This window comes from Rutilus rutilus (genome assembly GCF_951802725.1).
Source record: "Rutilus rutilus genome assembly, chromosome: 4".
Lineage (NCBI taxonomy): Eukaryota > Metazoa > Chordata > Actinopteri > Cypriniformes > Leuciscidae > Rutilus > Rutilus rutilus.
The window spans coordinates 52,550,936-52,576,659 of NC_140212.1; the positions used below are offsets into that span (position 1 = coordinate 52,550,936).

General features: G+C 39.5%; 1 long non-coding RNA gene across 2 annotated transcripts in view; it reads right to left on the reverse strand.

The window, feature by feature from the left end:
* Positions 1-18,338: 18,338 nt before the first annotated feature.
* LOC311289612 overlaps positions 18,339-25,724 on the reverse strand; it is a 15,201-nt gene continuing 7,815 nt past the window's right edge. For both annotated transcript variants that reach the window (XR_014627167.1, XR_014627168.1), the window contains 2 exons: positions 23,868-23,927; positions 18,339-18,478 (listed from right to left, as the gene is read on the reverse strand). This is a non-coding gene — a long non-coding RNA (uncharacterized lncRNA). The remainder of the gene's footprint in view (positions 18,479-23,867; positions 23,928-25,724) is intronic.

Here is a 25,724-nt window from a genome sequence, read left to right on the forward strand (position 1 = left end):
CAAGTACTAAGATAACATGTTCATATGAGGTAATAATCAAACGTGCGGTAATACCAACAGCAACGTGCCATTTTCAAAAGCAGTTAGCAGATATAATAGCTTGTTAAGAACTTAAATGAGGTTTAAACGTTCAGTTAAATAAGTCTTGGCCAACCACAGAAACGTGCACGAAACAACGTGCGCACTATAGTTACCTAACAGGTGATTTCAGTCAACATTACGTAATTTCAAAGTTATTACATAACCGATCACAGACGCTATTAGTATAAAAAAATATTTGATTTATACATAGGCCAGTCTTTCCTCACATCTGGTCAGGACACATTCTCCGCGCAGCATTACAGCATGTCCTGTAAATATATTTTCCTTCCAAATGTGAAATTAATTTCCCAACTAACCTGTCACAGTCCTCATTAAAAGTGTTTTTTCTCTTACTGATCATATTTCACACCTGTTGAATTTACATTTTGTAATTAATTCGACTGATAAACACCTTTATGAAAACTAAACATGGTTTCATTATAGTAAAAATTTAGTAACCATGTTTTTTTTTTCACGGATTGATTACCATTTGCATTAGTTGTACTACAAATACCATGGTTAAACTATGGTTAGCAAAACCATGGTTGATTAGTGGTTACCATGTTTTAACTACAATAACCATGTTTTTTTTTTTTTTTTTTTTTTTTTGTAGTAAAACCGTGGTTAATTTCCGTAAGAGCAGTATTAAAATTGATGGATGAATGTGCAGTTGCAGCTGCCTTAAAGAAATTTAATGCTGTTAAACATTTAATTAATCTTAAACTAATGCGTTGACAGCGCAACTGATTTGAATAGTAAGAATTTTGCCATAATTGTGTGAATTACATACAGTGAAATGATTGTCAATGAAAACTGACACAGAAAAATATTTAATACAAATAAATGTTCATTCTGACCTTATTCACACACACACACACACTGCAGCGTCGTGGTCATCAGTTTAGTCGAGCACTGACAGCGTGTGGTAAAATAATCACATGTTTACGAGCCTCGGCTTATGTTGGATTAAACAACGACAAGTTGCTTTGAGTTTGGAGAATCCTGTGTCCCGTAATCATCAGAATATCTCTTCTCCTGTCTCTGAAACTGTCCAGATTTAGAAATCACTCTGCGGATGCTCATTTTAAGAGGCGTTTAGTCAGCTGTGTGTGAACAGCACACTGAAAATATACATAACCGGAGGAAAACACACTGCTTTGGCGAGCACTTCTGGTAATCTGCTCCGCTGGGATAATAAAGGTCTGTTGTGTGGTGTGGTTTCCTGTCATATGATCAAAACTTTGCTTCATGCCAACTTTAAGCCTGAGAGACTTGACTATTTCTTTTTTATTTTTTATAAACCTTTTTTTATTGTAGGTATGTTGGTGTTGACGTGAAGATGAAGTGGACTTGTAAGTACTGCATTTTTGACAGTACAAAAAGAAAAATGATCATTCAGCATTACAACTTAAACCATGGACATCATGGGAGGACGTGTCCTTTGTCATGTGTTGACCAAGAATGTGTCTGCTCCTTCACAACTCAGGCAACACTGATGAGACATTAGCATACGCATCATGCTAAACCTGTATATCACGTGAAGACCCGGGTGAAGTGTAACCTCTGCAGTTTCTCAGAGGCCTGCGAACAGTACTTCTCCCATCTGGGTATTAACCTGAAAAACAATGACAATGTCCAGTGCCCATTTGAAGACGGCAGTGTTCAAGCTTGTGTGTTCTCTACGTTTGCAGCGGCACACAGGTGTAAAAGACATCATTCCCATAATACTGGACATTTTAAAGCAGAGTTAATTTCATGTCAAGTCTAAGAGGTTGAGGAGAGGTTTGAACATACAGATGATCAGCCTGCGGACCGCCTACCAGCTGAAGGGTGTTTGCACCCAGTCCAGTCCAGTCCAGATCTTCCTGTTGAGGGCTTGACTCTACATAAGTTGGCTTCACTGTTTTTACGCATGGAAGCCATTTTACATGTCTCGAAGACAGCCATTCAAGAAATAGCTGAAGAACTTGTAAGCATCGGGAGTAATGTTGGAGAGCTTGCTGGGATGCCAGTTAAACAGGTCTTAGACTAACACAACTGTTCATCGGATTCCTCAGTTATTGCTGCCATTACCGAAACTGTCTTGGAATCAAATCCTCTAGCCTTTTTGTCCAAAAGGAACAGATGGCCTGCACTTTTCACTCAAAGACAAGTGTAGACAGATGTAATATAAGTCTCAGGTGTCCCCAGAATGTGTCTGTGAAGTTTCAGCTCAAAATGTTAACGTTCAAAAATGTTAAAATATGTATCCAGAACAAGGATGGCATATATTTATATATTTATTTGTACAGATTTTCTTGGACACATTCCCTTCATAAGGATAAAACTACACCACTGCAGCCTTAGTGGCTCAGAGGAGGGGAGTTAATGGAGACTAGGGATGTGCAGGAATAGTTTATTAAACGATACTGCTGCTACTAGTCGACTTAGAAAATACTAGTCGTTTACTAATTATTATGCTTTTTTCCCCACTTTTTTCACATTTTGCTTTATGTTTTTACAGAGGCGTTTCAATTACCGTCATGTTAATGTTACATCTTGAAATCAATACATTCATTTGAAAAGTGTAGCCTACATCTGGAGCGGCAAATACAATCATTTAATTTCACGTTAGGGTTTTGCATGTGTTTGTTTTCTCTGTGGCGCTGGCGATTTCTTCTACGTCACGTCAAACTGGTATAACACATAAGCTAGCTTAGACTTGCTATACTACTGGTTATGAGGGACAACACCGTATGACATTTTGGATTATTACCGGATGGATTAAAGGAGAAACATTATGAATGAAACTTACTTGACACTTGAACAGTTTCTATATCAACATTCTAACGAAGAAAATACGGTTAATGTAGTTGTCAGTACGTTACATTTTTCTTGATTTGTGTCGCCCAACATGTTTACCGAACTTCTCACACACGAGAAGCATGGTCAGACCAGGACACACAAGCGGTCGCCATGCTAGCGTACAACAATACCTTATTAACGTGCCGAGTCTCTATATATAAAGGCTTTGCTTGACCTGTTTTTAGCTGCATTCAGTATAGGATTTGACTGCTTATAGATTAAGTGTTCCTTCAAACGAATCGCATGTCTCCAGGGGCAGGGTTAGACTAGTTGACTAGTTGGTTGCAAAATTTCAGGGTAACACTTTATTTTACGGTGTCCTTGATACAGAGTAATTACTTAGTTAATTACTTAGTAATAAACATTGTAATTACATGTACCAAAATGTAATTAACATGTAACTAAGTTATGGTACAGCCTGTACTTACAGATTGTAATTACACACATGTAATAGGCAGCTACTGTTACACATATGTAACAAGCCGAGTCTGTTACATAAGCCGCTTTTCCACCGAAATTACCCGGAACAATTTGTCCCAGGAACTTTTTTCCCAGGAACCTTTTTTGCCCCAGACCGGTTGCTTTCTGCGTTTACACCGCGGTCTAAAGTACCGGGAAGGTAAACTGCGCGCAACTGCTCCTCCCAGTCTGCGACGGACAGTAATCAGTTTTGAGCGCCACATTTATAAGTTTGGAGGAGATTCAAACTGTGCTGCAGTTATTGGTTTACTAACGAGGTAATTAACATAACAAAATAGACGAGCACTGATACTAAAGCGTGTTCAGAAAGCTTGTATGCGTATAAAATTAAGACAAGGTATGTTGTGAGATGACTGGGAATAACGCGCAAAAATTTCCTTTTGCGTAAATACTCTTTAAAAAAAGCCTGAACCCCGTCTATCAATCATAAATAGTGACAGTCTTGTAAATAGTTGTTTGTTACACCTCAATGCGCTATTTCAATCCTGTTATAGTAAATTTGTAACATGGTTTGCCTTGCAATAGATGACAATGTGTAAACATAATGACTTAATATTAAAAGCTGTGGCAGAAAAGAGACGAGCACTGATAAAGCGTGTTCAGAGCTCGTAATGCTAACGTTAGATATACAATTGTATGTTATCAGCTATTGCGGACATTGGCCGTGAGATGGCTGTGACGAACGCGCAGAAAGTTTCCTCTTCCACAAATACCCAAATAATAAAGCCTGAAACTCGTCGCCAGTCCCCCAGTTTTTTTTATTAAATTCCATATTTGCAGACAGACAACTTTACTGCATGAAGCCACTTTTTAAAAGGGAGGTTAAAAATAAAGAAAATGCTGCGTGGAGTCATCCAACCAAAATGCGGCGTGAACACAACCAATCAGCTTGTGCAGCGCACAAGTCCCACCCCTGAAAGTTCCTGAACTTTGAAAAAGTACTACCTCGTGAGCAGGGACTATCGGAGGGGGAAATATTTACCCGGAACTTCATTTAGACCCTGGTTCCTGCGGTGTAAACACATCGAGTACCAGCCCAAAGTTCCTAGTTCCTGGGGAAAGTTCCTGCGGTGGAAACGCGGCTATACATGTTACAAACTTGGTACACTGTAATTATGTAAGAAAGTACTTAGTACCACACATGTACCTTAGTTTGAATTAACTCACTAGTTCACAGCTTAAATACATGCATTAGCTTCCTAATTACATTGCAATTACATAATATTACACAGGTATAAGCTACGTAAAATAAAGTGTATCAAGACTGTTCTTAAGTGGACTTCATGTGTATCTACATACCTTATTCATATGTACCTTAGTTTGAATTAACTCACTAGTTCACAGCTTAAATACATGCATTAACTTCCTAATTACATTGCAATTACATAATATTACACAGGTATAAGCTACGTAAAATAAAGTGTATCAAGACTGTTCTTAAGTGGACTTCATGTGTATCTACATACCTTATCCATATGTACCTTAGTTTGAATTAACTCACTAGTTCACAGCTTAAATACATGCATTAACTTCCTAATTACATTGCAATTACATAATATTACACAGGTATAAGCTACGTAAAATAAAGTGTATCAAGACTGTTCTTAAGTGTACTTCATGTGTATCTACATACCTTATCCATATGTACCTTAGTTTGAATTAACTCACTAGTTCACAGCTTAAATACATGCATTAACTTCCTAATTACATTGCAATTACATAATATTACACAGGTATAAGCTACGTAAAATAAAGTGTATCAAGACTGTTCTTAAGTGGACTTCATGTGTATCTACATACCTTATCCATATGTACCTTAGTTTGAATTAACTCACTAGTCCACAGCTTAAATACATGCATTAACTTCCTAATTACATTGCAATTACATAATATTACACAGGTATAAGCTACGTAAAATAAAGTGTATCAAGACTGTTCTTAAGTGGACTTCATGTGTATCTACATACCTTATTCATATGTACCTTAGTTTGAATTAACTCACTAGTTCATAGCTTAAATACATGCATTAACTTCCTAATTACATTTTAATTACAGAATATTACACAGGTATAAGCTACGTAAAATAAAGTGTATCAAGATTGTACTTAAGTGGACTTCATGTGTATCTACATACCTTATCCATATGTACCTTAGTTTGAATTAACTCACTAGTTCACAGCTTAAATACATGCATTAACTTCCTAATTACATTTTAATTACAGAATATTACACAGGTATAAGCTACGTAAAATAAAGTGTATCAAGATTGTACTTAAGTGGACTTCATGTGTATCTACATACCTTATCCATATGTACCTTAGTTTGAATTAACTCACTAGTTCATAGCTTAAATACATGCATTAACTTCCTAATTACATTTTAATTACAGAATATTACACAGGTATAAGCTACGTAAAATAAAGTGTATCAAGATTGTACTTAAGTGTGCTTCATTTCTATTTTACCTTATCCGTCTGTGCCTTAGATTGGATTAACTCACTAGTTCAGAGCATAAATACATGATTTTTGTCATCAGCACAGTCCGCTGATATCTGCATACACTATTTGAGTGTAGCCTGTTCATGGACGAGTGATTTTTCAGTGCTAAAAAAACAAAGCATAAGGCTACAAATTAAATATACCCAAACTTTAAGTGTACCTACCCTTTGTAGCCACCTGCCTGTCAATACAAATAATGGAAATTAATGAGATGTGAGCAGATTTTTACAATTCAAAACTTTATTCTGAAGTTTTAAAAGATTGCAACACAAAAATAAAATGTCTTTTTAAACATTGTTAAGCAAAACATATTACCGGGACTGATTCAGAAACAAATAATACAATAGCCCCAATATAAAACAACTGAAAAATAAGGGTCTTATCTATATTTATACTTGATTGGCAGAAGCTTGCCTTTCGCTTTTAGCTCTTCAATTTTAGCACGGACCTCTGGAGTCATTGTCAATTGTGCGTGCTGCAAAGAAAACAAGAAAAACAGAATTATAAGCCATTTACTTTAAACTGACTAGAATAGGACTGAAATTATATATTAAATAGCATTGCTTACTCCCACCCAATTGTCATAGGCAGCATTGTAAATGATCACAGTACAGACAAGAATCAAGTCTGTGTCATATAAACTGCCAGCCAAACAACTTTCTTATCTACATGCATTGAAAAAATATATTTATTCAATGTTGTTTAATATACGTAAACCTATTTATTAAATGTTATCCACATGAGAGTTTCTCCTCATGAAAGACTGTGGATCTGTGGAATGTGAAACTGTGATAAGATGATTGACAGGGCAGTTTAAACAGTGACAGGATGCACATAACTAAGCAACAGAGCTGTCTGTTAAATATGATGAAGTATTATGTCCAAAAGCTGGATACTACTACATGCCTCTCATACATGCTCAAATGTATGTACTTTTTCCTCACAAAAGGAGTATACTTTTAGGGTGTAGTATATGAAGGCGAATTGAGATGTAGTATTGAATTGGGTGTGTTCAATGGGGACATGTGAAATGTACAGTGTTGGGGGCTTCAAAAACAGGGTTTGGGAACCACTGCAGGTAAGAACAGCAGGATTCTATCAATAGTAAAAAAAAGAAAAAAAAAATGTATTAGGGATGGAGCTAAACTCTACAGGCCCACCAAAGTCAGATTTGAAGAACACTGTTATCCAGTATGTGCACTCTACTGTGAACTGCCCTGTCTGCTGGCTAATCTACTGCAGGCTATCCCATTATTTCTGAAGATAAACAAGAAACATGTGAGGTAAGCCCAACAACATTCTAGCAAATTGCATAGTTATAAAACATTCTTAGAATAACAATCATGACTCTTTTACACATTTGTATTTAATCATTGTATCTTGTTATTGATGTATGACGTAAATTTGATGTTAATTGAAATAGTCTTATGTATTCATTTACTAAATATAATAAGACGTTGGCGAGCCTTGGAAGGTGTGCCAAGGGATAAACATTTCAAATGATAAGTGTCCCTAATAGTAGTTATTCCTGTTAGAAAAAAAAAAAGGTAACACTATGGCCCTTAATTGCAAAATGGTTGCCAAACACAACAGTACCTCTCGCCATTGCCAGAGGATGACAGATTTCTTCATTTTGGAGAACGAAGAGGATGAAAGTGAGGAGCTTGAGGTGGATTTGAAGGTGGAGCTGGAGCTGGAGCTGGAGGTGGAGCTGGAATCATCTGAATCACGGGATTTGTACTTTTTTGACTTCCCTGCCCTGATCTGGTCTGACTCCATGAGTCTGATCATAGACTGTAGTGGTTATCTGACATTGCCTATTGTAAAGTTTATAGTAAAGCAGTCAAATGAGACGGTGCAATCAACAATCCTATACATAATTTAATACATCTCACATCAATATATTATCTAAATATGTATATAGCAACAAAAACACATATACCATACCTACAGTATCTTCTCGACTCGTACTCGTTTTGCAGGCGTCTCCAGACTCCAGACGATTCCTTTTTTTAAACAATAGAGAACGTTATTGGGTCACGTGGTAATGCGGTTGACGTACAGAAACCGCGCACGCGCAGATTGGCGGCTAGGCGCGGCAGCGCGGGATTTCAAATATGGTGTCTGTACCATTGCCACAGCACAAACAAAATGACAAGATAAAGCTTATTAAATGGATGCAGCGAAATAAATTATTGGCCAAAAAAATGAGATGTGGACACTGCAGAAGAAAAATGAAGTTCGTGAAAGACAACAGAAAAGATGGATATACCTGGTGAGTGGTTTGGAAAAAAGGAGTCATTTATTTATTTTTAATTTACTGATCACTTTAGTACCATTCATCTTTTTCTTTCTTTTTAAAAAAAAAAACAGGGTGTGCTATCACAAACAGAACCACACCCAAAGGAAGAAAAAATCAATCCGGACTGGATCAATTTTTTCAGGATCTCATAAAGACCTTCATCAATGGTTTATGTTTATTTACAGGTAATTCACACAATTATATATATATATATATATATATATATATATATCATTAAACTCCACAACATGCTTTCTTAGAAGTTAAGTAGCCATCAGACATGTTATAGGATTTCCGTGGCTCTGTTTGACCAGATTTAAGACCATATAAAGAGGGTAAAATAGCTTAATTATTATAGCAAAATTCTTAATTATAATATTAAGTGTTATTAATTTTTCCTGCCGATGGAAAAACAGAGAAATGTCGATACATGTGATTTCAAAGTCAAAATGCTGCGATGTTGCACATTGTACTGGCTTGTGGAATTGTGTTTTTAATATTATTGTAATATGTTATATGGTTGTAAAAGGGCATATTTTATGTCCCTCGATCATGGTCATAAAAAAAATTTGGTAAAATAGAGAAAAAAAAAAACAAGAATAAAAAGAAGTAAAACTGTAGCAACAGTAGTAAAGCATAAACATGTCAAAATAAGAGTCCCAGTGAATTGTATGGCTTGTTTATGATTATGCTTGCAGGTTTTTGTTGTTGTTGTTGTTTTTTACTGGATATTCTTTTGGTTATACAACAAGCTGTTTCTGTGGCTTCTCCCTGAGCCACCCCATTACAGGAAGGAAAGACAAATAGCATTATCTAACAAATTCAATTATATACAGTAGGTATACTAGTATCAACAAAATAATCTATTTGTTGTGTTTCTTTAAACACAATTTTATACTAGGAAACTAACATATCATAAACCTCTAATTAGTATTTATTGATGTGTTAGTACACAAACCAAGTTTATTATGTAAAAATAGAATAAAACATGTCTTGAGTTACTTGCATTTACCCTGTTCTGCAGTTGAATGTGTGCCCCAACCATAGGCCCCAATCTGAAAGAATCTGATATATATTATTTATTTCCTTATATACATTAATATACATTTATTAACTTATATAAGTTTGTTCTGTATGAACATGTAGTATTTATTTGTGCAGGCTTAAAAACACTGATTTTCTTGCTCAAATTCATCTTGGAACATTTTTAAAAAAAATCTAATCGTTTTTTTTTTTTTTTTTTTTTGCAAGCATGACAAATATCTATAAATATATAACATGCCTCATAATTTAGGTTATTTAAAGGTACCATTGGCCTTTTTCATTCATTTTATTATTGTTAATTTAAATATAAAATTAAAATAAAAATGTTTAACTGCTGTGTAAATGCATGTATGCCACATCTGGGCAGCATTAAACAATTTGCCACTACAGATGCAATTTTAAGTACTTTTTTTTTTATATATATATAAAAGATGGGACAGATACATTATATAATGTACGTAAAAACAAATCCCCCTAATGATAATTTTCATTGGGAAAATGTCACAAACTTTAATTTCTGACATTGGTAAGGTTTTACATTTTGTAAATACTAACTTTGTTGTTTTATAGGTTTGCTCAAGGATTGAGATTACGCCAGATTGACGTGATGATGGAATATGGAGTGGCATCCAGTTCAACAACACTCTCAAAAATGAACAAAAAGCTCAGAAAGGTAAGCTTAAGTGTTAGTTTTGATTTGATTAGTTTTGGATTCTGTTCTGTTATAATGTAAATTCCCATTTTGTTAAATACAACTCTGGTGTACATCCTGGGATTGTTGAAAAAATTGTGAACAAATCAAGTTTAGAGTACATATGAAGAGTTCAGATGCTAAAACCTGTTAATGCCATCTGAAATTTTCATCTCGAATGATCATTTTTATCAAGCTCGTATATTTAGTTTCAATAATTTCACTTAAATGGCAATTAATAGGTAATTTTCATTGCCATTTAAGTGAAATTACTGAACTTAAATATACAAGCTTCATAAAAATGATCAATCTAGGAGGAAATTTCAGATGGCATTTAGAGGCTTTTGCATCTGAACTCTTCATATGCTTGAAACTAAATCTGGTGTAATAGTTTGCTTTTTATGCTTTCTAACAATGGTTTTTAATTAAAAGGTGTGCACAAATGCATTGAGAAGGATGAAAAGAAAGCACCAATTCAAAATTGGAGGGCGATCGAGACATCGTTTCGTTGTAATTGATGAGTCAAAATTCACTCATAAAAATCAAGCATCGCGTTAGTTCAGGCAGGCCACGTCAGCCAAGCCCGCATCAGCTGTTAGCCAGCTGTTCGTGACGTGGTCCAATCCGGTGTCGACATCTATCTCAGCGGCACACTTAAATATCACACTCCTTCAGCATTTCCCTCATAGCTTGCTGCTCGCATCTTAACTCCCTCCTCCAACCCCAACTCCTCCTAACAACCTTCATCTTTCTGATCACTTGTTCTCTTTACAGTGTAATCTTGGCAAATTTTTATTTTATATTGTATTTCACATGTAATTGCTAATTTCAACTCATGTAATTGAGAATTGTAATCATGCATATACTGGTTCTGTTCTGTACCCCATGGGGGTTTGCCTTGCTGCTCTCCCGTTCTGTCCAGGCATAGCTGCATGGACAGGCGTGGGAGTTTTGCCCAGAACAGATCCATACCGCCAACACTAACTGTATGCTATTATCGCAATAAATCTATTTATCCATACTTGGCGAAGTGGTCCTGACTGAACAAAGGTAAAAAATAAAAAAAGTCAGCTCAAATCTAGTTAGTAATTAGTAATTACTAGTAATTTAGCATAGCAGAACTGCATTTGGTTAAGATTTTATGTGCAAACTTTTAAGATATATTGTGTATTTGTGTATACATAACTGAAATTATGTATTTATTGATTGTTATTAAGGATGTAGCACTGTCTGATCATTTCTGTATTTTCTTTGATATATTGATCTCTCCTGCCACTGAAGCTAGATCTGTGTCTGTCAAGAAGAGATGCTTAAATGAGAACACTAGTGTCCTATTTATGAAGGCTATATCTTTAACACCAAGCATATCTGCAGACTCTGTTGATTTTCTCCTTGATTCTTTTAACTCAAAAGTTAAAAGTGTAATTGATGATATTGCTCCTGTGAAAGCCAGGAAGAAGAGTGGCAGACAAAAAGCACCTTGGAGAAACTCAACAGCAGTGCAAAATATGAAAAGACAATGCAGAAAAGCAGAGCGCATGTGGCGGAAGACAAAACTTGTAGTCCATTATAACATCTACAAAGACAGCCTACATGCTTTCAATATGGAGCTAGGCAAAGCTAGACAGACTTTCTTCTCAAATATTATAAACAGCAATTTAAACAACACACGCACTCTTTTTGCAACTGTAGAGAGACTGACAAACCCCCCAAGCCAGATTCCCAGTGAAATGCTCTCAGACAACAAGTGCAGTGAGTTTGCTTCTTTCTTCTCTGAGAAAATCAATAATATCAGAAAGGTGATCAGCACATCCTTGAGTTGCACTGGGGTCAGACAGATCAGACCACCTGAGAAAGTAGTTACTATGTCTGATTTCAAAGAAATTGATGGCAACGTTTTGGAAGAAACCGTACAGCACCTTAAAACATCAACCTGCGCTCTTGACACACTTCCCACATCTTTTTTCAAAAGTGTGTTAAACAGTTTAGAAGCAGATCTTCTAGAAGTGGTAAATGCCTCACTTCTCTCTGGGAGTTTTCCAAACTCCCTAAAAACTGCAGTTGTCAAGCCCCTCCTGAAAAAGAGCAATCTGGATAAGACCATATTAAGCAACTATAGACCGATCTCAAATCTTCCTTTCATAGGCAAGATCATTGAAAAAGTTGTCTTCAATCAGCTGAACAAATTCTTGAGCTTGAATGGATCCTTTGACCATTTTCAATCTGGTTTCCGACCGCACCACAGCACAGAGACAGCGCTCATAAAGATAATAAACGATATTCGCTTAAATACTGATTCAGGCAAATTATCAGTGCTGGTACTACTCGACCTCAGTGCTGCATTCGACACTGTCGATCATAACATACTTCTTGACTGGCTGGAAAACTGGGTGGGGCTTTCTGGGATAGTCCTAAAATGGTTCAGGTCATACTTAGATGGGAGAGGTTATTATGTGAGTATAGGAGATCATAAGTCTGAGTGGACATCCATGACATGCGGAGTCCCTCAAGGCTCAATTCTTGCACCACTCCTGTTCAACCTGTATATGCTCCCAATGAGCCAAATAATGAGAAAGAACCAAATCTCTTACCACAGCTATGCAGACGACACACAGCTCTACTTAGCCCTATCGCCTAACGACTACAGCCCCATTGACTCCCTGTGCCAATGCATTGATGAAGTCAACAGTTGGATGTGTCAAAACTTTCTTCAGTTAAACAAAGACAAAACTGAAGTCATTGTGTTTGGAAACAAAGATGAAGTTCTCAAGGTGAACGCATACCTTCACTCTAGGGGTCAAACAACTAAAAATCAAGTCAGGAATCTTGGTGTGACACTAGAGTCAGACCTTAGTTTCAGTAGTCATGTCAAAGCAATAACTAAATCAGCATACTATCTGAAAAATATTGCAAGAATTAGATGCTTTGTTTCCAGACAAGACTTAGAGAAACTTGTTCATGCTTTCATCACCAGCAGGGTGGATTATTGTAATGGACTCCTCACTGGCCTTCCCAAAAAGACCATAAGACAGTGTCAGCTCATACAGAACGCTGCCGCCAGGATTCTGAGCAGAACCAGAAAATATGAACATATCACACCAGTCCTCAGGTCTTTACACTGGCTCCCAGTTAAATTTAGGATTGATTTTAAAGTATTATTACTGGTATATAAATCATTCAATGGCCTAGGACCTCAATACATTGCAGATATGCTCACTAAATATAAACCCAACAGATCACTCAGATCATTAGGATCATATCAGCTAGAAATACCAAGGGTTCACTCTAAGCATGGCGAATCTGCTTTTAGCTATTATGCCAGCCGCAGCTGGAACCAGCTTCCAGAGGAGATCAGACGTGCTCCTACTGTAGTCACATTCAAATCCAGACTCAAAACACTTCTGTTTAGCTATGCATTTACTGAATGAGCACTGTGCCAATGCTCGTCCGACTGTTTGTACTGTACTGTATTTTATTTTTCTAAACTGTTTTAATTATTCTTATTTCTTTTATTTATTTTAATTTCTTCTATGTAAAGCACTTTGAATAGCCATTGTGTATGAAATGTGCTATAAAAAAAATATTTAAAAAAATCACCGCCTCTGCATGAAACTGTTAACAAGATTCACATGTTTAAAACAGCCTAAATAAGAGGCGATCTAGCGCTGAAATGTGTCGTTTATAGAGACGCACCGATTGATCGGCTGGTGAAGCGCTGACAGTGAGTGCTTGTTGAGCCTGGACATGTGGCAGATGAGAACAGAAACTGATATTGAATGTGTAAAGAAGGAAATGGTTCTTCCATAACACTGCACTGTGAATTTCCCACACCAGGAGTAATGTATATAGTTCTGTATTAGTTATTAACATTATATGTTAGAAAAAAATTACATGTTCTATGCAAAATGTTCTATTCAAGAAAAGATAGAAAATGAATATTTGTGTGTGCTGTAAAGTGGTTTAATCTGAATCGGCTAAAGTCGGTATCGGCAGGTCAAACTCAATGACAAATCGGAATCAGCCTAGAAAACTGTAATCGCTGCATCTCCAGTTGTTGTTTATGAAATCAAGTGATGAAAGTGCTCGTTGCTGCTGCAATCAGTGGTGCGAATACAGTGTTCTGTTGTGGCTCGCGCACAGACGCGCGCTTCAATCCGTTGTGGAGACTCTATTCGCTCCGGTGAAATCACAATGCAGAATGTAATACTTTGAAATGACTTGATGTGTGTTTAGCCATTTTAAGTTGCTCTTAGTATGGTCTGCATAGTGATGTGTGCAATGCTACATTACTTATTCAATGCAAGACTTGATATTTTCTCCCAAGCTGGGTTTGCACATCTTCATCCCGTTTTTGTAGACAGGGGTGGGCAGTATCACAGGTAGCAGCCTGAGTGCAATGGCACTTTGGGCTTCTGTGAAGATTCATATTTTGTATCAGTTCATTATTTTACTGTCATTATTCTAAGGCAGAGGTCTTCAACCCTGCTCCTGGCAAAGTTTATTTCCAGCCTGCTTCTGCACACCTGCCTGTGTATTTCCAAGTGATCCTGAAAAGCTTAATAAGCTGGTTCAGGTGTGTTTGGGTTGGCGCTGAACTCCATGGGCCGGTGGGGTTGAAGACCTATGTTCTAAGGTACAACAATCTGCTCTTGCATTCACAACCGTACCTGGAGACAAATTGTCTACATTGTGGAGAAGCTCTTGAGCCTGTTTCTCCTGGTTTGCAAAGTGAAGGATTTCGTCCTTGACACTCAATTTCCAATTTTGACAAAGTCTCTCTGCATGGTCGGGGAATAATATAGAGAAGTCTTGTGAAATCTAAAAGTGACAAATCAATAGTGCATTAGCTTATTTTAAACACTTCAAAGGCAATGCCCTGTCTTCCGTCTTTATTGAGAGTGTTTAACCCCCTGGAGTTGGCAGTATCGCCGGCGATACCAGCTCGCTTTTTTTTTTATCCGTGTAAAAGAAACTCATAAATACTCTGTTGACTTTGATTTTTCATAGGAGTTTCGTACATCAATCGATTCTGTTAAATGTGTATTATTTTTGTGTATACTCACAATAAAAACAAAGTGTTGTGCTTTTCGCCAAATAAAGAAAAATAAACACGAAGCGAGTTCTGCCTTCTCTCTGTCCGTGTAGTCCATTCTGAAACGTGTCCGAAAATGAACTGTAACTCAGCGAATACTTCTCACACAGACACACGTGAGATATGTCTTTATGAAGCTTGAAATCTCTTCTTTTAAAAGAAGTAATTTATATAAAAAACTAATGTTTTCAACTCATGTAATCCGTTTGAAAGCAAGGAGAGGTACCGTTTTTCCTTCTGCCTCATTATCGCTATAATAAGCTGCGGCCGCCCCGCCCCCGGCGCGATTCACATGGTAAATAGTTTAGGTGATCTAGTATGCATCGCATACGCCCCGCGATCAATGCCATAAAAACACAGTTTCTTCATCAGACTTACTGATAGTTCATCGCGTTTTGAGTATGGCACGCTTCTCCGGTAAAGACGCCCTTCAGATGATTCTGGACAGCGAGGAAGAATGCACCTTTTCCTCAGAGGAAGATTGTAACTCGAACGGCAGCATTTTGAAGAGCGAATTCCGCCGAGGACACAATTTCGGAGTAAGTTTTACTTAAAAGTCTTTTGTCTTTTATTTTTCGTGTTCGAATTTATAAGGAAAAAACAATATTACGTGACAGTTCTCCATTATGGACGCGAGCGCTCTGAAAGCAGCACTAAAAGACTTTCAAACTTTCACAGAGAACTCAAAACAGAAAGTACAAATCCTTTCTTTAAAACGAATTTCGTTTTGTATTAATTGTATCTTAATTTTAATAATTTTTTCATTAACAAATATCCTGGATTTAATACATAAAAAGTAAATATAGGCTAGCAATCACAACATAAGGTGCTTGAACTGGAGATCATCATGAACCAGACCGTAGCCTACTCGCCTCACATGTCTATAAAATGTGAAATATATTTACAGAAAGCTGGTTCTAAACAAAACCATCCAAAACAAAAAACTATGTAGCCTAATAAATGTGCATTTCTCCGGTGCGTTCACTAGCCTACACTAGCTCTCACTCTCAGCCTCACGGACCGATCTGAAATACAGAAAAAGGCCTCGATCAACCTGCTGCAATTCCTTAAATAGACAAACCTTTTACCTGGAAACATGTGCTAACAATAGAAATTTGCATTCAGAGGTACACTGTAACACTTGGGGGGTGTAACCATTTGCTTGAGAGACCATCTTCCTTTGTGTGTCAGTTATCCATAAACTCTTAAAACCCTTATTATCTTTTGTTTTACTTATTCTGAAATGAGACAACTGTACCAGTCGCACTGTGACATTTTAAATGATACCAAACATGAGAATATTCTGTGATAATCATTCACATTAAACTATACATTTTCTTGGGTGAATTCAGGTGATCATCTGAGAGAGAGAGGGGTGAGGGGAGAGGGATAGAGATGTAGATTAAGATGACTCAGAGGTGAGACTTTCGTCTCGATGGTGCATGAGAGCCAGTTCAAATGCTAATCTCCAGAGAGATCCTTTTGTCCTCTCAGGGTCTGGTCACCCCCGACTGTCTGGAATTTCCTAATTTATCAATTCTTACACACTTAAGTGTATTGAAAACTGACATTAAAGTATATTTTAAATCACATTAATTGCGTGTCATTATATTGTGTTGTACATTTTAAGTATATTTTAAAAACACTAGAAGCAATTATGAAAGTAGATATAAAGTTGTAATAAAGTACCAATTAAGTTGTTCCAAAAAATCACTCTTAATGGCAACTTATTACATTTTAATTCAACTTAATATATGATATATTTGAAATTAATTACACTTAATGTGTATTAAGTGCGCCGAAAAGATGGCATTTAATTCACACTTAAGTGTATATATTTAAAGTATTTTATTTATGTAATAAGTACACTTTATTAAATGATTATACATTTATATAATATATTTATATAAATTATACATTTATCTCTGTAAAGCTGCTTTGAGACAATCTACATTGTTAAAAGCGCTATATAAATAAATGAAGATGACTTTATAAAAGTACACTTAAGTGCACTTTTTTTTCACAAGGGAGAGGTTACGTTCACACTGTAAAGTATAAGGAGTGATAACTGCATTTAAATGTGGGAGTGAATCCGTTAAATTATTGTTCTGTGTGAGTCAGGTTGGAGATAGTGTTAGGTTTACCCTAGGCCTTACCCTAACCCTGTCATGAAATTGCCATAATTGACATTGTTACCATAGCAACATGAGAATGTTATAACCATAGCAACATTTTGGCGTCTAATAATGTTATGATTTTTGTTACATTTACACTTTAGTCATAAGTTTACATACACGCAGAACCTCCAAAATTTTTTATAAATATATATAAATATATAATATATGTATAAAATATATATATATATTTTTTTTTTAAATAAGAAGGATCATAAAAACCTTGTTTTTATTTAGTACTGCCCTGAAAAAGCTTTTTCACATTACAGATCTTTAAGTATAGCCAGGTCCACAAGATAAAATACAAACACAAAATACAAAACAAATGACATACCCTTGATTCTTAATATTGTGTGTCATTACCTGGATGATCCACAACTGTTTTTTTGTAATGGTTGATCATGAGTCCCTTGTTTGTCCCGAACAGTTAAACGGCCCAATGGTCTTCAGATAAATCCTCCAGCTCCTGCACATTCTTTGCTTTTCCAGCATTGTCTGCATATTTGACTCCTTACTAGTGAAGGATTCAAATTTAAGAATATGTTTTTAGATCTGCTGATCCTACTTCCTTACATTACATCACATGAAAAACTATGGTGAACTACACTGTATTGGGCATTCAAGGTGAACATGATGGCATCAATTTACTGATTAGAAGTCAGCTGTAAGTCAGCTGTCTAAACATTGTAATAGTCAAGTCAAGTCATCTTCATTTATATAGAGCTTTTAACAATCTAGATTGTCTCAAAGCAGCTTTACAGAGATAAATGTATAATTTAACGTAAGATTGTTTTGGCTTTATAGCGGTACTTTAATAAAGTTATTTTCCAGCTAAAGTTAGTTTTGATTGATTCGCTTCCGTCGCAATGTTCACCCACTATCAAATTATGGGCCGCCAAGACGACACCATTCTCTCTACACAAACTTTAAACGCGATCCTGCAGATGGCGTTCACATGCGCATTAAGAACGGGTTCTATAGTTATGTGCATTTGAATATATGTGTGAAGGTTTGTAATTCCCTACAAACCAAACATAAACAAATTACTGGTGTTTCCTTATAGTTTTGATTCAGAATTTAATTTTATTTTATCAATTCGGGGTATATACGCAAATTGAGTTTTCCCGACGACGCTTTATCTGTAGAATGGGAAAGGGATCCTCCATAGGGAGAGACTAGTTGGCACTTCAGCACTGCGTTGACATCAGGTCCAGGCGAAGGTCCTTCGTCAGATCTGGATACGACCAGGATCCGGCAGGCTGCGGGAAAACCTTGGGATAAACAAAGACACTAAAATTAGCGTAGATGCCATTCTTCTCATGATGTAACAAGTACATCAGGATTTATGGGAAGTGTTCCCGGTTCCAGCTGACCTAATCTATGCAGCCTAATATTGAATTATAGAAGTCTATAATGTATTATGTGAATGATATGTCAAAGAGATGTGTCTTTAATCTAGATTTGAACTGACAGAGTGTGTCTGCTTCCCGGACAATGTTAGGAAGATTGTTCCAAAGTTTTGGTGCTAAATAGGAAAAGGATCTACCGCCAGCAGTCGATTTAGATATTCTAGGTATTATCAACTGGCCGGAATTTTGAGATCGCAATAGACGTGAAGGACTATAATGCGTTAAGAGCTCGCTCAAGATTTATTTAATTATGCGCTTGATGAACCCATGGACTGGCTGATCCGAAGAGCTTTTGATGGGGTCAATTTTGAGAAGATGGTGGAGGGTCTTATTCGCCATCAGGAGAGAATTGCCAGGAAGGTGGTCCCGAGTCAGGTGGTCACAAGTCAGATGGTCCCAGTTCCGGTGGTCCCGAGTCCGGTGGTCCCGAGTCCGGTGGTTCCAGTTCCGGTGGTCCCGAGTCCGGTGGTCCCAGTTCCGGTGGTCTCGAGTCCAGTGGTCCCAGTTCCGGTGGTCCCAGTTCCAGTGGTCCCGGGTTCGGTGGATTCGAGTCCGGTGGTCCGGAGGCGGAGGAGGAGGAGGAAGACTTCCTGCCTTCCCAATGGCCCGGAGGCTGTCCCCTCCGAGCAGCCCACTGTCGTCCCGGAGGCCATCCTGAGCCGGTGGTGCCAGTTACAGTGCCTGAGTCGGTGGTGCCAGTTCCAGTGCCTGAGCCGGTGGTGCCAGTTCCAGTGCCAGTTCCGGTGGTGCCAGTTCCAGTGCCTGACCCGTTGGTGCCAGTTCCAGTGCCTGAGTCGGTGGTGCCAGTTCCAGTGCCTGAGTCGGTGGTGCCAGTTCCAGTGGTGCCAGTTCCAGTGCCAGTTTCAGTGGTGCCAGTTCCAGTGCCTGAGCCGTTGCTGCCAGTTCCAGTGCCTGAGCCGGTGGTGCCAGTTCCAGTGCCAGTTCCGGTGGTGCCAGTTCCAGTGCCTGAGTCGGTGGTGCCAGTTCCAGTGCCTGAGTCGGTGGTGCCAGTTCCAGTGCCTGAGTCGGTGGTGCCAGTTCCAGTGCCTGAGTCTGTGGTGCCAGTTCCTGTTTCTGAGTCGGTGGTGCCAGTTCCTGTTTCTGAGTCGGTGGTGCCAGTTCCTGTTTCTGAGTCGGTGGTGCCAGTTCCAGTGCCTGAGTCTGTGGTGCCAGTTCCTGTTTCTGAGTCGGTGGTGCCAGTTCCAGTGCCTGAGTCGGTGGTGCCAGTTCCAGTGCCTGAGCCGGTGGTGCCAGTTCCTGTTTCTGAGTCGGTGGTGCCAGTTCCAGTGCCTGACCCGTTGGTACCAGTTCCAGTGCCTGAGTCGGTGGTGCCAGTTCCAGTGCCTGAGTCGGTGGTGCCAGTTCCAGTGGTGCCAGTTCCAGTGCCAGTTTCAGTGGTGCCAGTTCCAGTGCCTGAGCCGTTGCTGCCAGTTCCAGTGCCTGAGCCGGTGGTGCCAGTTCCAGTGCCAGTTCCGGTGGTGCCAGTTCCAGTGCCTGAGTCGGTGGTGCCAGTTCCAGTGCCTGAGTCGGTGGTGCCAGTTCCAGTGCCTGAGTCGGTGGTGCCAGTTCCAGTGCCTGAGTCTGTGGTGCCAGTTCCTGTTTCTGAGTCGGTGGTGCCAGTTCCTGTTTCTGAGTCGGTGGTGCCAGTTCCTGTTTCTGAGTCGGTGGTGCCAGTTCCAGTGCCTGAGTCTGTGGTGCCAGTTCCTGTTTCTGAGTCGGTGGTGCCAGTTCCTGTTTCTGAGTCGGTGGTGCCAGTTCCTGTTTCTGAGTCGGTGGTGCCAGTTCCTGTTTCTGAGTCGGTGGTGCCAGTTCCTGTTTCTGAGTCGGTGGTGCCAGTTCCAGTGCCTGAGCCGTTGGTGCCAGTTCCAGTGCCTGAGCCGGTGGTGCCAGTTCCAGTTCCTGAGCCGGTGGTGTCTGTTCCGGTGCCATGGCCGCCCGAGGGAGAGTCTCCTCCGCCCTGGCCGCCCGAGGGAGAGTCTCCACCCTGGTCTGTCCCTCCCGTCCCGCCCTGGTCTGTCCCTCCCGTCCCGCCCTGGTCTGTCCCGCCCTGGTCTGTCCCTCCCGTCCCGCCCCGCCCCGCCCCGCCCCGCCCCGCCCCGCCCTGGTCTGTCCCTCCCGCCCCGCCCCGCCCCGCCCCGCCCCGGTCTGTCCCTCCCGCCCCGGTCTGTCCCTCCCGCCCCGCCCCGCCCCGCCCCGCCCCGGTCTGTCCCTCCCGCCCCTCCCCGCCCCTCCCGTCCCCGCCCCTCCCCGCCCCTCCCGTCCCGTTAATTTTAATTAAAATTATAAAATGACATAATTGATGTTAAATTTTGCATACTGATATTACAAAAACATTTCATAAAACATATTTCTTAAATTTTCAAAAACATATTCTTATGAGATATTCATTTGATCTTTGGTATCAATAGAATTAACTATTTAGGGTGATTTTAACAGTAATGACGGGCTGCAGTAGGCCCATGTTAGTGGTGTTAGAAGTGACACAGTTTTTGGATGCGTTTGATGAGGCGATCTCTTCTCACCTTCAGTTCCCTTTCAGTCGGTCACTTTTGACGTTCATTGACATTCATCAACAGCCATATATTAATATCATCAATTTCTATATGTAAGAAAGTACATACATGTACTACATATGCAGATGCATACAGAATAATATACAGTTGTATTTGTCTCCAAAAAATCTAGGGACCCTAAATATAATTTAAAACCCATTTCTCTAGATTGCACTGATGCAGCTATGTAAACCTGGGTTCTCTACTAGCATTCAAAGAAAATAAACTTTTGGTGCTTTCAATAAAGCTTGGCAGAGCTGCAAAAACTGATGTCACTGATGTCAGACATGGAAAATATGAAACAATTACTTCATAATAATTAAGAAAAGTCATAATATAATCACATATGTGCTGTTCTAAAGGCATGTACACACATTTGTGTTCAATTGCTGAGGCATGTACAGCAGTTAGGAGAGACAGCACCTTCTTGACTGGATGAAAGTGTAGAGGATTTTGAACACAAGCAGAAAAGCTGTGCTTCCCCTCCTCAAAAAAGTGACCAATAGCATTACAAGTACTGCCATTTCCTACATTTGTCATTGTTCTGCCCATTGTAATGGTATATAATCGCTATCTAGCGGACATTTGTAGTATTGCAGTTGTTATTTTTCCTGTACATGCGCACTTGCAATGTTGATTTATTAGTTTGACAGCAGTTCAACGTGCAGCATACTGTATTTTAATCCGACGCTCAAACAGTCTTTGCCCTGGATAAAGATATGCCTGTAAGTTTATTTACTATTTTAAGCGATGTTTAAAAGTGTTATGAGGTAACATAATCTTTCCTCTTGAAAAATAAGTTTGTGATCGATATGAAAATGTAAGGAAGTTTTCTATCACATGTATACGCACGTGCAGATTGTAATGCACACGTTTATATCTATTTCAAACAGATTAATGTACAAATTGTAATTTCATTTCTTGTTTATTGTATTTCAGTTTTACAAATAAGAAAAAGGATCACAGAAGTAAACATTCTGAAAAGGATAAACTGCTTCATGTGTGTTTGTTAGCTAGCTGTCTAGTTACTTCAAAGTGACGCAGTTGCAAGAACAGCATAGTCATCATGAACGTTATAACAGAGAAGAATGCGTTGTCAGTTTTTATACGAACTACACTAGAATTCCTCTTCTCTGAACGCTGGTATGCCTGGGAATGAACGATCGCACCATTGACAAACACTCGATCATAATAAACCTGCTTCTCTACCCGATCACCAACACTATGCAAAGCAATGTAGTCATCATGTGCCATAATTTTTTTCTTGGGTGGTCCAAAAGCTGTAACTCCCAAACACCTCACTACATGCTTTCGCTCTTTTCTTCCCCTCAATAACTGACTTAGAACAGCACTTCAACAGGGATAGAACAGGGATTTTTCAGTGTTTGACTGGCATACAGTGGAAGTGCTTTTTTCATCCAGAAAACTTTGCATATTTGGATGGGCACAGACTGGGTGCTTTTTACCATTTCGATCAACTCCATGTTATAGGCCTCAAATTGAAAGACAGAATGGACCCATAATGGCCCCCAATTCTGGACTCTTCTAGAGAGATGGAGGCAGAGGTGAACATTGTAGGTGACATTGCCTATACCATAAAGGGGCTCCATCTCAGATACAAACTGATGAAGAAGGTCCTGTGCTTCTAAAAGCTGCTGAGGTGAAATCGATGTGGTTAGCTCCAAAGCTACGCCACTCGCAAGTTTCAGCCACTGATTAAGGTATCTCTCAGGTAGAATCCCCTTAAGAACAGGAATACTGTAGTAAAGTATCCACATCAGCCATTCATGGGCTCTCCAGTAACGTCTTTCTTTTATGGGTCGAGGTGTTCTGGAGACATTACTTGGGGGATTTATCTTTAACAGTTGTTTGTCAATTTGTGGTATGGACCAGGCTAAGTACCAAGGAGATTGGTGATTTTCAGAGTTACACCATAGCGAAGTAATAGATCTTGTAACTCCAAGGAGGAGACTGTGCATGTAGTCAGGGACACATCCCTCAATTATATCAAATCCAGGTAAAAGGGACAACACCGAAGGTCCTTTCACACCTGCTGAAGCTCTCGTAACTAGCTCCAAAGTCTGACTTTGACATCTAAGTTCTATGTTCTCCTCAGATGGGTAAACCCTGGCCTTTCCCCGACCACGTTCGACAAGTGCTCCTTTCTGAAGACAAAAAGAACATCAAAACTCCCCATTGAACTGCTCAAAGTTCTGTAGGAGTGGACGGCCAACAGAATCACTTACAAGTATTAAAGCAAATACTTTTCTGGTACCATGTACACCATGAGATGTAACCCAATCAAAGCCACGCTCATGTAGATCAGTCCACTCATTCACACACGGGTCAAGATAGATGTTTATCGGGGGCTTTTTAGCTCCAAACCACAATGCTGTTAACATAATATGGTCAGATCTCAGATCGGGAGGTAGTTCATTTAAAGTGCACAACAGGGGCCATATGGACTGTGAAGAGGATCTGAATAAAGGTACACCATCACAACTAAAGGTGGTTGAAAAGTTGAGGCAATCATTTAGAGGTGTGAAGGTATCATAAAATGTGCTGTCTATAGCACATCGTTGTCTGGGATAATGGGGCACTAATATGCACTTTTTAGGTACGTTTTGCCCCTGTGATAAAAGGGTCCATATCTTGAGCATTTGTTCTAACAGTGCATGTATAATATGCATTATCCTTGCCTGCAAGGACCCGTCAGGTGCATCCACATCATCTTGTTTTTCATCAACATCTGCTAAAACCTGAAAAGAAAAATATTTAAAAGAATAAATAAAAACCTTTACAGATAATTTACAGGTTATAAAGATATTATGTAGCTGTGGGAAGGGGGTCATGGGATGGGGTTATATTCTGAGAAAAGGGGGGGGGGGGATCCACATCTCATCACAAGTATAGATCAGCAGTGTCAAGTACAACACTGTGTAGCATTACCAGTTTATTGGTAATGGCTTGTTGATCCAACCTAAACTTCCAAAGTGAAGCCTTGTGGCTACTAAAGTTATTTAAGTTAAGTTACCAATCTGAGTTGTTTGTCTGAATATCACTCCCCTCCCCTTGATCAGGAGTTATTTTTACAGTGACAAGAACTATCATCGTGTAATTAAACTGTAACCTTATGTTTATGACATGTTTTAGTAATCATTTGTAACATCTCCAATAACAAATATGGTGAGCAGGGCACAAACTACCGCAGGGTTAATTGTATCAGACCTTTTACAGTAACACAGGGTCAGTCTATTTCGCTGATTTGTGCTTTTGTTATTTTTCATCTCAATGTCAGAAGACTGTCTCCTCTAAATGTATGGAAAGTGTTGATGCGTTTGAGGAGATAGTGGACAAAGTGTGTTTTTGGACATGAAATTAAAGGAGCTGTATGTAAGAAATGTATTTCAATTAATCATAAAATGGCCCTGATATGTCACTAGACATTAAGAAATCATGTTCATTTCAAATACTTATATCACTGACAACAGTAGTCCGGCCAGGATATTGTCATTTAAAAATGATAGTTGCAGCCCTCAACTGATGTTGATGTTGTCATGTTGTGTTTTGGCCTGATGCCCCACCCTCCACCTATCTACCAATCACAAAGTCAGTAGTGTTTCAGCATCCGGGTTGCCAGCTCTGCTCTAGTTACCACAGCTGCAGCTACAAACGTGTCAGCCTACGTTCCTGCTGGATCCTGCAGCCTATCTGGCAACCTCGAGTCAGGGGGGAGGGGGAGGGGATACACTGCTCTCTGCACTTTTTTTCGGCCGTTTCGATTTTACTCTTTCCTATCGTCCGGGTTCCAAGAACATCAAACCCGATTCTTTGTCGCGTATTTTTGATCGTCCCGAACACGAATCTACTCCCGAGCGCATTTTTCCTGAGACCCTAATTATCTCTTCGCTCACTTGGGAGGTCGAATCGAAGGTCAAGAAGGCCTTAGAAGGGGTAACGCCTCCGATCCGGTGTCCACCTAACCGTTTATTTGTGCCGGAGGGATTACGATCTGACGTTATCCAGTGGGGTCATTGTTCCAGTCTAGCTTGCCATCCAGGGGTGAGTCGTACCATATTTCTAGTTAAGCAGCGATTCTGGTGGCCTCTTATGGCTCGTGACGTTCACAATTTTGTTTTGGCTTGCTCTAGTTGCGCCACTGGTAAGTCGTCCAATCGACCCCCAGATGGGTTACTTCAACCGCTGTCGGTGCCTTCGAGACCTTGGTCCCACATCGCTCTAGATTTTATCACCGCCCTCCCACCCTCCCAGGGTAACACGGTTGTTTTGACCGTGGTGGACCGATTCTCGAAGGCAGCCCACTTTATTCCCTTGCCCAAATTACCTTCAGCCAAGGAGACAGCGGTGGCAGTCGTTGACCACGTCTTTCGGTTACATGGCCTCCCGACAGACGTGGTTTCTGACAGGGGACCCCAGTTCGTGTCCAGATTTTGGCGAGAGTTTTGTAGATTGCTGGGGGCGACGGTCAGTCTGTCCTCTGGGTTCCATCCCCAGAGCAATGGTCAAACTGAGAGAGCCAACCAAGATTTGGAAAG